This window comes from Cuculus canorus, chromosome 1 (assembly GCF_017976375.1).
Source record: "Cuculus canorus isolate bCucCan1 chromosome 1, bCucCan1.pri, whole genome shotgun sequence".
NCBI lineage: Eukaryota > Metazoa > Chordata > Aves > Cuculiformes > Cuculidae > Cuculus > Cuculus canorus.
Window position 1 is genome coordinate 6575386 of NC_071401.1, and position 12675 is coordinate 6588060.

The window sequence follows — 12675 nt, forward strand, 5'->3', positions numbered from 1 at the left end:
TGGTCTTGTTAAACCTCATCCCATTGGTCTCGGCCCAGCAGTCCAGCCTGTTCAGATCCCTTTGCAGAGCCTCCCTACCCTCCAGCAGGTCGACACTTCCTCCCAGCTTAGTGTGGGAGGTGTCTGTCTTGATTTCACGTATTTAAAAAAAAAAGAAAAAGAAAAAAAGAAACTATTGGCATCTTCTTCCTTCTAAAATCTTTGTAGTGGGGACTCACTAAAATAAAGGTAAAATGCTGCCTGAAAATGATGTCCAAGCACCTTTGAATACGAAGAAGTTTTCACTACTTGTGTGACACTGTGTGTTGCAGCAAGTAGGGTTTGGGTATACAGTAAATGCTTCTAAAGAGCATTGTGCTTATAGACATATCCAATAATCTGAACCATGTTCAGCAAACCAATTCAGGACGTAGTGCTCGTGCAGCTTCCACTGCTGACGTGCTGCGGGATCTGCCATCGCCGGCCCCTGCGGTGACACCCGAGGGGCTCTGTGCCATCTGTCCTGCATTGTCTGTTTAGGGAAAGGACCTCTTCACCTGTGGCAACAGTTTTTCCCTGGATTTGGTTGGTCGCCATCTGTAGAGCATGTTTTAATGTAGAGATCGATGCAGCACTGACGCTGAGGTTTGGACCGGGGAATGGATCTCATCTTATTCGTACACTAAGATTTTTTAAAATCGAATTACACTTAAGTACTACACCATAGTGTAGATGCAGCTGTTTTAATAATGCAATTGTTATATTTGTGTTTTTAATGGGTTTCTACATTTATTTTTTATGTAGGAATTTACTTCTGCCAAAAGTTGAATTCCTTCAAGCGTGAACAGGAACTTGTATATAATAGAGGTGTTTTGTCTTTTTCCTTATCACATGAGCATCAGAATGCTTCCTACCACGTAGATGTAGCAGTCTGGCCTAGAGTATTGGATCAGCAGGCTTAGCCACGTTGTTAAAACAGTGCGAGGAAACATGTGGGACTGTGTGCTGCAGCACCCGGACCTGGATAACCAGTATTGATTGCCTCCACATAACATTTAATGCAGTATTGAATCCCTGGAAGTGTGTGGATTGCTAGAGAATTCTTGTAATAGGTTCTTAGCTTTGTACTCAAGCACTGAAAATGCTTTAAAAGTAAAAGAACAGGAGTAATTTGGTGGTTTTTAATGTTGTGCAATGATGTGCTAGTTCCCCTTAGACTCTTTTAAGTTGGGTAAAGCAGATTTACTGTGGAAAAAAATATTGGCCCTGATACTGCCTTTGGTTTTGCTGTGATAACAGAAAGAATGTGGAGTTGCATGTGAACTCCTCCACAATGAAGAGATCAGTCTTGATATTTAACAGCCTTTAGAGAGGACACCAGTAATAAACGTTAATGGAGTGATGCTCGTCAGATACTACATTTGTCGGTGTTATTGATACAAATAACTGACCTGTAACATCCTGTGTGACCTGAACAGTAAAGGTCGTTCGGTGATATGGTCTTTGTCCCAGCTGAGTGCTAGAATTGCAGTGAAGGATTAAGTACCTCCAAGTTGGGTCTATCCCACGGCTGAGAAGAGGGCAGCACTTTCCCTTTTCTTCAGTATCTGAGAATTGTTTTGATACCTAGCAGAAACTCCATATTTTTATGTACAATCCCAAGCTATTATAGCTCCATCAGGAATAGTACATAGATACGGAGTGGTTTGAATGCACATTTACATGAGGCATCTGCCCACAACTGTTCTGTATACAACAATGCCAGTATTTAGAGTTTTTAAATATGTCCCACGGATACCTAACTTTGAGCTAAATACGCCTAGGCTGTGACAGTATTAATCGCTTTGTTGTCTTCTCTTTAAAATAATCTCTGTGTGTGCATATATATGTATATATACACACACGTACACTTGGGTTTAAGACTACTGCTAACAGTCTGAGGTAAGATCATATCTTTTCAGGTTTCCTATTTTCTTTGATATGTCTATAATTGTAGCGTGGTCCTCCACTGCAAAAAAGCTCCGGGGAAAGCCAAAAGCTTGACGTGTCCATGCGACACCCCAAACAAGAAGGCGTGCCAGTCCGGTGAACCCCTTGAAGGGGACTTTTTGTAGTCTTGGAGTATGTGGACTGTTGTTGAACTCTTGATGATCTTCTGCTGTGAAAGTCGTAGCTACTGGTGAACGCTTTTCCAAAAATATCAAAGCTATTGGTGTAAACCAGAGTACCTCACACGGAATGGGAAGCCGGGGGTGTTTGCTCCAACAAGGTGAGCACCAGAGGATGGAATGCCTTGGGTGAGACATACCGCAGCATCTTGCTGCAGTGAGAGACTACCAAAACATTTCTCAGTTTTATCAGTTGATGGTTTGACCAAGGTGTTTGCAGTGTGTAAAGCTTGAAAAATGAGACACAATGCTTTCATACTCTCTGGAGCATTTAGAAAAATACCCAACTGACTTTTCATCGCTACTGAAAATTTAAAGTACTGTGCAATTAAAGAGACCAATTTTTTTTTTTTTTTTAAGAAAAATAGTTTAGAAATTATTTATTTTGATTTGCAGTGTGACTCTTGCTAATTTATTCCTTGCATTATAAGGCCGTGGTGGAGTGGCATTTATATTTTTTATTTATCATAGGAACTAAATCTGATGAGAAGAAAGAAACAATAGATTTAAACTTAAAACTATGGCCTTGTTTTGTTTTTTTTTTTTTATAAAAGGGCTGAGGTTTTATAAATGTCAAATCATGCGTTTTATATACTTTGTAAATTTTAGAGAAGCGTAGTTGAAGAATTTTGTTCCATTTAAATGTGGATGTGCACATTGTTTAGCCTAACCTTGTAACTAATCCTAAAATCATCTGTGTTAAATGATCGCTCCAGCTAACCTTCTGCTAGGTAATGTGAGAGATGTTCAGACTTCATCTTTAGATGTTCTAGCGTACATTTCATGTATCTAAAGGCTTCATCAGAAATTGGAGATCTTCGTCACCTTATCGCATGTGCGATGTCTGTTTGCTTGTGAATCCTCCTCCTGTACGCTGGGTTTTCTTGGCGGTACCAAGAGTGTCTGAGATGTTGATACGGACACTATCACATACACTGTGGTTTTCATAGTTATGAGGATTACTCGTACTCTATTACTCTGTTTGTCCCTTAGCCTCAATGATTGCAGTAGTGCTCCTCTTGGACTCATAGTCTCCTGAACACTTACCCATACGCCCAACTTGAGCACAACTACTCGCTTGGGCCAATTTCAGTGACATTAGAGAAGAGCTGAATAAAGCGGGCAGGAGGACTGGGGGCCTTGAGGAGCACAGCTGGAGCACAGCTGGGAACCACCTGCTCCCAGAGGGCAGTGAGATCTCACTGGTGCAAGGAGATCATTCAGCCAGGATTGCAATTCATGGTCTTTGGGAACACCTAGAAACCAAATCAACTTAGATGTTTATGCACATCCATCCTCAGCAGTTCAAAGGTGTAACGATCTACTCTTCACCTTGTAAAACAAAACTTCTCCGCTTTTTTTGTGAAACAACTATTTTCTCTTGATCTCAGATGAAGCCTAATTTACCAAGACAGGTTGGCTGGTTGGTTACTTTTTATTTATGTGAATGATATTCTTAATGAAGCTGATATTTAAAAACTGTTTTACCAGCATATTACACAACGTTCTGCAAGGAAACAGAAATGCAGATACAGCAGCAATAATTGTGTAGTTCTTTTCCCCTCATTATCTCTGTATTTGTGTTGAGTAGGTGAGATTTTAATATTGTCCTGAAGTCCACTCCGGCAAAAACATTAGTTAAAAAATAACGTTTGCTATTTGATAAAGCAATTGTCAAAGTGGCTCTTCGTTCCTTCACTGGTCGTTCTGTATTATTTCTGTGATGTGACTACTCACATCGTAAAACCACCTTCTAAACCGTACAAAAAGCCATGTACATGGATTCTGCTTTTAGAGAAAAAAAAATAAAGATTCATTTTCCTCATTGATGGGCTGTTTTTGTTTAATAGTAATAATAAAAACCCTGAAGAGCAGCATAGAAGGCAGCAGTGAGTTATAGACAGTTTTGTGTTCTACCTGCACAGCAAAATTGCTCACTCTGAGTAAATTATAACAGAGAATTCAAATGTGAAAAGAAAATAGTATAGATTATCAGTTCATTTTAATGCAGTAATTCATACTTAATAAGTGTTTCCCCCTTATTTTGGTTATTGAAAAGATAAAATCTCTGAGGTTAAATAACAATTCTGGTCATTTAATAGCAGAATTTGGGTGGAGACTTCGTGCCAGTGGACCTGGTCTCCTTTGAACTCCTACGACGTATCTGTTCCTCTTTCATTGTGTAATTATTAGTGGTCTAGCTTAGAACATCGTGAGTTAAATAGAATAGAGTTTAGGATAGAATAGAATTTATGATATAATAGAATTTAGGCTAGAATAACTATCTGATGAATGCAAATATGCAGCAGAAGCTGCTATAGACAGTGATAAAATGAATATTCAAAATACACTGAGCTGTTCAATTGGTTTTATTGTCAAGTGTCATTGCCTGGCCAGGGCCAGCATGCCAGACTTACTGGGAGCCCTTTTCCTTCCCTCTCCAGCCCTACATGCAGGTGCCGGAGCAGCTGACGAGCCCTGCGAGAAGGATCAAAACAGGGAGATGCAAATGGAACGAGCAGTTGGCCTAAAAAAAAAGACATGTAGTGTTGCCCTTCATCAGTTGTGACCACGGGTAATCTGCTTAATGCAAAATTGTTTGCACAGCTGTGAACATCTGTTTTACTCTCTGTAGCCTGAGCATGTGATTGGACTCTGCCTGGGTTCGGGGCAGATGGAGGCACTGGAGTGAAAGGGGAATGTCCCTCCCCAGCAGTTGGGTGGAAATACCACCGCGCTGTACCTCCAGGGCTGCTGAGCTCAAAACTCGGCATCATGTGCATGAACCGTGACTGATCACATCGGCAGCAGAGCAGAGGAGTGCTGGGAAGCTGAGTGCATTTAATACGAAGGGCGGGAAGCACTTTCCCCACTGGCAGTGTGACATGTTCCCATCGCAGGAACTACCTGAGCCGCCGGCGCCACTGCTGATACGCTGTTTGGCTTCACGCAGTGTGTGCTTTGCAAGCTCTGGCATGAAGCTGCTTGGTCTGCAACAGAATGTTCTGTGCTTGCACAGCGTTATTCTGATCTGCAGGTGGACTTGCCAGAAGACAGGCTGGGGTGCGCTGGGGCATCGATGGCTGAGGTGCTCCCATCGCCCTCAGCTCAGCTGAGCCTTGGCACTCACCATGTGGGAAATATATCATTCTTTCCAAAAGTGCTCTTTGAATTGTAGCTGCTTTTCAGTAAATCAATGCTTGGAGCTTGAGCAAAGAGTGTGTATGCAGAGAGAGGGCTTGGGATGGATGATCGTCTCCAGCAAGAAGAGATGGATCGATGACCTGAGGTAAGGGTTCCGTGGCTGCTGAGCTGTACGGTGCAGTGCATCACTGTTGGTTCCTTTGGGCAGCTGCCTACAGTCTCTCTTAAAGCATTTGGGTTGTCTCCACTGTGAGGGTGGGGAGGCACTTTCACAGGTTTCCTAGAGAAGTCATGGATGCCCCATCCCTGGAGGACTTCAAAGCCAAGCTGGACAAGGCTTTGAGCAACTTGATCGAGTAGAAAGTGTCCTTGCCCATGGCAGAGGAGGCGGAACTGGGTGATCTTTAAGGTCCCTTCCAACCCAAACCATTCTATCATTCTGATATTGCCCTCCGCAGTCCAGGCAGACGATCCCTGAGACCCAGGCCCCTCTCCCAGCATGTCCAACAGCTGCGTCGGGGGATGGGACATGTGTGAGCATCCCGTGGTAGGTATGCAGAAGATCTTCCTGGTGTCTGTTTAATAGCCTCAACAGACAGGGTTGGGCTTTCTTCTTCTGCCCCCTACCCCACCCCTTTCAGCTGAACTTGCCCTGAGCAGCAGGTTGGCACAACAGAAACTAAACACCGCTATTAATTTACATGAGGTGGATGAAGTGTAAGCAAGAGGAGAGGGGGGGATAAGGAACTGGCCATGGGTGTTTGCCAGGCAGGTCCCTTTCGTCAGCCGGGCTCACCTTACAGAGATTCCCAGCTGTGCTCTGGAACAGGAGCTGCTGTGGTGGTTGGGGTGACCGGACACTCCATCCCTCAGGAAGAATGGGGAAAACTCCACTGGGGTCTTGCCAGGGATGCTTGGGAGGCAAGGAAAAGGAATTTGGGTTTTATCCACCTATACAAAGCTTTCAGGCATGCACAAAAACCTGGATTTAATTTATATTTTGCTGATTTCAGAAATAGAAATGCTCTTTCCCTCCCCTTGGGAGGAGGGGAATGAACTGAACTTAGGAAAACATCCCACCTGAGAAGGGCAGTTCTGCTATGCAGACATCTCACGGACCGTGGCAGCACTCTTGCTGCTGCAGCAGTCGCTGGTGACTCTGGGATGAGCCACATATTTGCAGACTGGTGGTAACCGCAAACCTGCTGGGGTTTGGCCCTGATTAAACATTTCTTTTTGGGGTAGTACAAACCAGGGTGGCCCTCAGCACCAACTTGCCACCAGCACTGAGGCTCTGCCTGGTTCTCCTTACCGTCACCATGGCCAAGAAAAGGCAAATGCTCCGGGAACTGCAGAGGGATGATGTTACGTTTGTTTATGGAATTATTTTATATAAAAAAGAAATTAGTTTCCCTCGGCTCCTTCTGCCATGAAGTGATTTAATTAATGCTGAAACTCTGCGCATACAGGGTGCAGCAGAGCTGCTTGTGGTTGGCAAGGGCACCGTCTCTAGCATTGTTTCAGAAAGGAAAATGTCAGCATGATAAAAATGGAAAGCATTAGTGTGCCACATGCTGCCGGGTAATGGGGCTGCTACCCTATTCTAAACCTGAATTGGGCTTTTAATAAACTTTTAATTGTTCACCCACCCTTTTTTTTGACATTTAAAACTCATTTAGTGGCATACCACCCCCGGCTGAAGGTCAGCAAGTGCTGCCTTAGGAGGCATCCAGGCATCCCTTCACTAACTTGCCAGTGTACACCCACTACGGAAAGCAAAGCAGCAGCAGAACTTCAGTCAGGCCATCCCAGAACTGGGAAAATCCCCCAAATTTATGTAGGTTTATGATAGTAGCCCTGAAGAGAAGGACCTGGGGGTGCTGGTGGATGAGAAGCTCGACATGAGCCAGCAGTGTGTGCTCATAGCCCAGAAAGCCAACTCTATCCTGGGCTGCATCAAAAAGAAGTGTGACCAGCAGGTTGGGGGAGAGGACTCTGCCTCTCCGCGCTGCTCTCCTGAGACTTCACCTCGAGTCCTGCGTTCAGTTCTGGAGTCCTCAGCAAGGAAGGACACGGATCTGTTGTAGTGAGTCCAGAGGAGGCCACAAAGTTGAACAAAATGCTGGAGCACCTCCCTTATGAGGTCAGGCTGAGAGAGTTGGGCTTGTTCAGCCTAGAGAAGACTTTGGGGAGACTTTCTAACAGCCTTGCAGTACTTAAAGGGGCTACTGAAAAGCTGGGGAGGGGCTGTTTATCAGGGAGTGCAGTGATAGGACAAGGGGTAAAGGTTTTAAGCCAAAGCAGGGAACGTTTAGATTAGATATTAGGAAGAAAGTTTTTCCTGTGAGGGTGGTGAGGCACTGACACAGGTTGCCCAGAGAAGTCATGGGTGCCCCATCCCTGGAGCTGGTCAAGGCTATGAGCAACCCAATCCCGTGGGCCGTGTCCCTGCCCATGGCACGGGGGCAGAACTAGATGATGCTTAAGGTCCAAATCCAGACTCTGCTGCAGCCACAAATGCAAACACCACTTGTGAAATCAGAGGAAAGACCCGTGATGAACTTCCACAACGACCAGCACAGCCGCTGGCCAGCCACCAAGCATAGAAATAGCACATAGGTGAAGGCAAGGGTGACAAGGTCAAGTTTTCTGCCTTACAGACCAGGCACCGCTCTTTCCTGCCAGGTATTCATAGGCAGGATTGAATTCCCTCTTTCCTTCCATACAGGACAGAATTTTTCATCATACACCTCTACCACAGCAATACTTCAGACAAGCCTTTACCCACGGGTAAGTATCAATCTGTTGTTTCAACAACATCCTCACCAGGGCAAAATCCTGACCCACCTCAGAGTGACTGAGAAACCTCCTGTGGTTTTCTCACAGGCGCAATTGTCATCCTGCATGGAAGAGAGTGACGATTTCCAGCCATCAAGGCTTACAGAAAGCAGCTGCTGCAGTGGAGGAGCTGCCACCCCTTCCGGAACCTGCTCCTGCAGTCCACCAGCAGTGGGTGTGAACATTCCAGCTAACAAGACACCAATCTGATCTGTTACAGCCACATCAGAGCAGCTACATTGTTGAACAAAGCTACAATCTGCAGTGAGAAAGAACTGAAAGGTTTCATGATGTCAAAATCGCTTACATTCAGGTTTCTATTTTTACAGCTGTCTGCTAATGTACATCGCCCTTCATCTTGTGCAATTGCCCCTCTGCAGGACATCCACCAGAGAACTTCAATACTGACAACAGAAGCCAGAAAGCAGTGTAGGTAGACATCAGCAAAGGCAGTACAACTCTAAATAGAACCCATTTTGCAGTTGTACTGCAGATGTGCCTGCATGAAAGGGTCTTATTACCTTTTACTGTTAGAAATCTGAAGTAAATACCATTTTGGAGAAGGCTGCTTCAAGCCGCAGTTTTTGCAGAAACACTTTAAAATCTGGCTAGAGATAAAATGCCTGGAGCCCACCGTGCCTTCATTCTCTTGAGCACCAGGAACATTTTTAATCCCCTCTACATGGGTCATGTCAGGAGAGCTGGTCCTGGAATGGCAGTGCTGGCCTAGATATGTCCCCAACATCCCACAGCTCTGAATTTTATGTTCTTCTCGAGGTCCTGAACCCAAACCTTGCCCTCCAAGAGCATAGCCTGGATCTTGCTTCAACTGGTGGTGCCTTGGTGTAACCCACTGCCAGTTAGAGGTGCAGAGAACCTTCCTTCTGCACAGCCCCCCCGACTCTGCAAGGGTTTCAGCAAGAGGCTGACCATGACCCACAGCCCCCACCTCAACCCACAGCCCTGAGGGGTGGGGGATGTGGCCCTAAACCCTCCCAGGATGAAGCCTGCGTATTGGCCAAGTTGGAGGGCTTCTTTCCCCTCACAGTGGTGGCTGCCGCAGGCAAAGAGGCAGCTCCTTCGCAGGGCAGTTATCAACTAACCGTTTCGGACGCATTCTGTAAGGCTTTGGCTGCCACCTTTTCAGATCTAAGTCCTCTGCTGGATCACCCAATGCACGAGGCTATCGTGCAAGAAGGCATCGTGAAGGTCCCAAATGTTTCCAAGGTCTGGTTATATTCCCAGGGGACGCTAGCTGAACTTGCTAATAATTTGGGTGTCCACCTACTCAATTACTCAGTTACCTTAATTACCAGCTCTCATCTTTTCCTTCAAGAGTGAGCCACGCTTTGCAAATCCAGCATCCCATGGCTTATCTGGCTTTCCACAAGACTCCACTTTGGACTGGTGCCACAAAATGAATTAAAACTTCTCAGAAAAAAAAAAAAAAAAAAAGAAAAAATATCAAATATTGGTGCAGTCCAGCAATAAGCAACATTGATCATCAAATGAATAGTGATTCTTTGGATTAACATTAAAACCCATTTATTCAGGCTTTTGTGCAGGGTGCACAGTTCAATGCAGTTACGTATACACAGTATGCACATCCTAATAGCGTACAAAAAGGCAAGTAGCAACGGGTTCTTACACTGGAAATGTATGTACAGACATATTAAATCAGGGGTTTTACACTAGAAAATTGTCTGCCGCTATTCATGTATCATCAAGGCTATTAGAAATTTCGTAGAAAACCAATAAAACTTGGAAAGTATCTACTCTTATATCACTTGACCCAGGCTGGATATAAAGTCAGGCTTCCCACGCTACATATCCCCGAGCACTTTGAAGGGTCACATCACTGTTCACTCTAACACGTCCCATTACATGTTAAAGATTAACATATTAGTGTTATTTCCTGTTTTTCTGGGAAGAACAACAGCTTAAATACTTCAAAAAGCTACTTTTCTCCTGGGAAAAGACAACAAAGGAAAGATTTAGACCATGAGAGAACCAAACATTAACAAAATGTTGTAACAGCACTTCCTGGTCCTTCCAGAAAACTCTTCACGGACCAGGCAGCACCTAATTTAAAGCGCTGTAAACTGTCCAGATTTACAGAAGCGCAATGGCAGGCCTTGGCAGAGCCCAGGTCTTCTGCTGATCTTTACCTTGTTCCTATCCTAAGGGCTGCAAGAGATCGTACTTTTGTAACCTGCACAAAAAGACACAGAGAGATCAAGCAGATTTAGCAAAAGGATACTAAAAAAAAAAGCAATAAATAGAATTATGTAGCAACATCGTATGAACTAGATTTCACTCTCTGTAACTATTCTGAAGACTATTCAATTCTAGAATTTAATTTCCAATTGAATTTTATTCAAGACTCCAGTAGAATGAGGGAGAAACAGAAAAGAACGATTTAAGAAACATATGGTTCTCACGGCCAAGGCTCCCAAGAACACCCAGAACCCATCTTGATTGACTTTCAGCTTGAAGAGCAGGTCCAACTCTCTTTAACTACTCTTCTATGCCAGAGACAAACTCTTGCCCGTACCAGTCCAGCTTTGATGGCAAATTTTAGCATTAAAATCTACCCAGGGAGTAGTTTTAAAGGGCTAATTTGCTAATGTATGCAACACAAACCACAGCTGAGTGCCCTATAGGTAAGGCCGAGTTAAAACTGCTCCCACGGGCGGCTGCAATCAGATGCCTTGTGCATAAACACACCAAATACAGGACACGTTTGTAGAACGTTCAATCACAGTCAATACAGTTTCAGACATCTTTTTAGCACAGCATATCCCTTTTGCTGTGTAAGCTCTGGGGTTTAGTTTATTCAGTTCATTGCCTCACACAAGCCTTTTTGGAGAAAAGGTGAGGATACCATGGAGAAAACTCTCTCAAATTTATTGCTCTCCTAAAGCTTCAAGTTCTTTGGCAGAAATCCTTACAATGAGTCAAAATCTATTTGAGTGAAGATACATTTCAAAAATATGTACTCTCCATATTGATTTTTATGAAAATTCATTGTTGAGGTGGCTTGAAAAATGTTTTCCTTTTAGGAAATATCTTCCTTAAATATAGTACAAATAGGCAAATAATTAGTACTTGAAATTCAGCCTTGCTATAGTGCAAATCTCTCATTCTGATTGTTTTAGAGCAACACTTCAGCTCCATGTATTAATAAATGAGAATTTTATTCAAAAGGAAGGAGGAAAAAGGCTTAAGCCAGATTGTCATTCAATAAGCATAGGGAATGAGTTGCTACTTGGTAACACTTCTTTTACATCTACAAGGGCAGCTACAGCATGTAACGTGTAGGAACATCACATCATATTTTATACCCCAGCCTGTTTCCCACACAAATAATTTTCTGGCACAGAAGGTCAGTGGGAACTTCCAAGGCTCAAGCAGAAGTAAATAAGATGTGTGGTTAAGGTATAGAAGTACTGAAACCACACTGGTGCTTTAAAAGCCCGACAGAAATTCCTGGCCAGGGGTGGGGAAGACAAATAGGCTTCTGGCAGTGAGTGAAACTGTAGAGAGGGAGGGCACCACTGAAACCAGTGAAATGTTTCCTGGTACTAAGAGATCTCTTGAAACAACTGGCTTTTCCAGGAGGATAAGAACAAAAAGGCAGGTAAACAGATCTGATTTTGATATCAAGGACAGAACCAAACCATACTCACTCTGTGTGCTGAAATACTTTTAAAAACAATCTTTTTAACACAGCTAGCTTTAAAAACCTTGATTTCTAAAACTACTCAAGACCAAAGTTTATGTAAAAAATAAGTAGCAACTTGTGTATTTTGCTTCAATAGAACCATCACAAGGCCTGATAGAAGCCTACTAGAAAGTTCTGGTTTAACCTCTATCTATCTATCTATCTATCTATCTATCTCTCTATCTCTCTATCTCTGCTAATTGCAAAGCAAGTTACACTACCTTTCCATCCGAAAATAGTTTTATCCATTAAGGTCCAGATTGCAATGCTTGTTGCAGTGTCATAGGCAAACAATTCTACAAAATTGCTGGGGCGGAAAAAGGGTGGGGTTTTTTTTTGCTCTTAAATTGATAGAATAAGCCACAACAGAAGCCATTATAGGAAATATGACTGAAGAAATATATGCTATTCTCTTTTCCAGTGCTCCCTAAAGAATCCAACAAATGCCAATAATTAAATAAGCCTGGTTAATTTTACCAAAGTACTTTGCTACCATAAATTTAGTTTGAGAAAAAGCCTACCTTGCCCTACATAGATGCCTGCCCATTGTTTTCATCCTGTAGTCTAAGTAGCTCAGAAAAAGCAATGTATTTCTTCAGTTTCTTAGAGCTTGAACTTTTTCCCCCCCACACAATGTTTTTAAACTGATAATTACACAACATCTTCCTTCCCTGTCTTAATTTGCATTCTCATACTGAAACAAAGTTATTTAATTGCATTAAAGCTCTCAATGATCTAAATCGAAACCTATTTTTTCAGATTAAATAAATAGCGTGACACTAGCAAAGATAAAAAAAAAAAAAAAAACCTAAACCAAAACAG

The 12675-nt window shown here is 43.2% G+C and overlaps 1 protein-coding gene across 3 annotated transcripts in view; it reads right to left on the reverse strand.

Moving 5' to 3' along the window:
- Nucleotides 1-117: 117 nt before the first annotated feature.
- The window catches only part of RDX (radixin), a 58350-nt gene continuing 45792 nt past the window's right edge, over nucleotides 118-12675 (reverse strand). The window contains exons 15-16 of one of the 3 annotated variants that reach the window (XM_054055961.1): nucleotides 9434-10341; nucleotides 118-8388 (exon numbers count right to left, since the gene is read on the reverse strand). The gene's annotated coding sequence lies outside the window, so the exon portion shown is untranslated. Of the gene's footprint in view, nucleotides 10342-12675 lie in introns of all 3 variants that reach the window. The other 2 variants (XM_054055960.1, XM_009556441.2) reach the window with 2 other exon arrangements.